This window comes from Bidens hawaiensis, unplaced genomic scaffold, assembly GCF_021521415.1.
Source record: "Bidens hawaiensis isolate Kalapana, Puna unplaced genomic scaffold, B.hawaiensis_p1.1 tig00019700_1, whole genome shotgun sequence".
In the NCBI taxonomy this organism is placed as follows: domain Eukaryota; kingdom Viridiplantae; phylum Streptophyta; class Magnoliopsida; order Asterales; family Asteraceae; genus Bidens; species Bidens hawaiensis.
Genome location: NW_027492995.1, coordinates 128,952 through 130,316, shown reverse-complemented (window position 1 = coordinate 130,316; position 1,365 = coordinate 128,952). Strand labels below are relative to the sequence as shown.

Genomic DNA, 1,365 nt, shown 5'->3' with positions numbered 1-1,365 from the left:
CCTTTTTAAGCTAAGAGACTTGAACTTGTTTATTCAGGCTTTACATTTAAAGCTTAAGCGCGGGTTGCAACTTGCAAGTACATTTTCAAGCTTTTTTTTTAACAACAAATTATTTCCACCAAAATCCCTCTAACCTTGCACTTCCAAGGATTTGAACCCATCGCCTTCATTTTGGAAGGGTAAACACCATACCACTAGACCATTAGGTCATTGGTACACTTTCAAGCTTTTAGCTCATATGTTAATAACTATTTTATTTAAACACATATACCTTTAACTCTATATATATTTCTAATTATAATTTAATACACATAAAATATGTTATTAGGTATGTCATCATAGTTAAATATAATGTTTATTGTATTAAGCAAAATATTGTTTGCATAGTCAGTTTGTTTAACATTTTGACTCTAGTCTAATACGATATAAGAACGTTGACTTAAACCCAGACTCGGTTATTAAATAAGTTTCAATTTATGCACGGCTTAACTCAAACTCATTTAGGTTTGGTTTTGTTTAAATTTTTAACAAGTTGATCACCTATGTATGGCGTGGTAGAGTGTTCTCGTGATGTAATTAGCTAGGGTTCTTGTTGTGGCCCTTCTTGGATGTATACTCAAATTTTTATAGACGCATTATTGAAATTTACTGTACTTCAATCACTATCTACTCGAGTGTGTGGATAACATGTTAAAACGTTATGATGAACCATGTTTCCATGCTCCGAAATTTATGTTATTTGTATTAAACATTGTAAATGGTTGTCAACTGCTTTCATAGCTCAGTTGGTTAGAGCACCCGTTTAGTAAGCGGGAGGTCTTGAGTTCGACTCTCAATGAAAGCATTATTATTTGTAACTTTTATATTCACAGATTTATGTTATTGGAAAAAAGGTTAAACAATAAAAATTTAAATGTAGTTTAGCATTTACTAGTGAATACATTGATGAAAATCTTTTAACATACTTTAGTATGTTTTACATTGTGGGCATTGGTAAAATGTTTAAAAGATATTAAAGGCGTATCAATATTAGTAGTGGGATTATGTTTTGATGGTGGTGATTAAAGTAAAGCCTCAAATGTCCCATTAATCCTTGCTAGGAATTTATCCCATTGTTGTAACGGACTAAAATTCAACACGTAGCTCTAACTCATGTTACCCATTTTTAGTTTGGTATCTTGAAAAGGCATATACATGAAATAAGGACCAATAGCATGTGGTTATTGTTTAAAAGAATATCTTTTTAAAATAAAACAATTCATTTTTATTTCATTTTTTTGTAAAAGAAAATGATAGATTGGATAATTTATGCCGTGCACCTTAAAGTCACAATGGTGTGCCAATAATGAATAGAGGGAATATGAT

At 30.8% G+C, this 1,365-nt stretch overlaps 1 non-coding gene across 1 annotated transcript; it reads left to right on the top strand.

The window, feature by feature from the left end:
• Positions 1-770: 770 nt before the first annotated feature.
• TRNAT-AGU (transfer RNA threonine (anticodon AGU)) lies at positions 771-844 on the top strand. The gene has a single exon. It is a non-coding gene; the product is annotated as a tRNA-Thr (tRNA).
• The last annotated feature ends 521 nt before the right edge of the window (positions 845-1,365 follow it).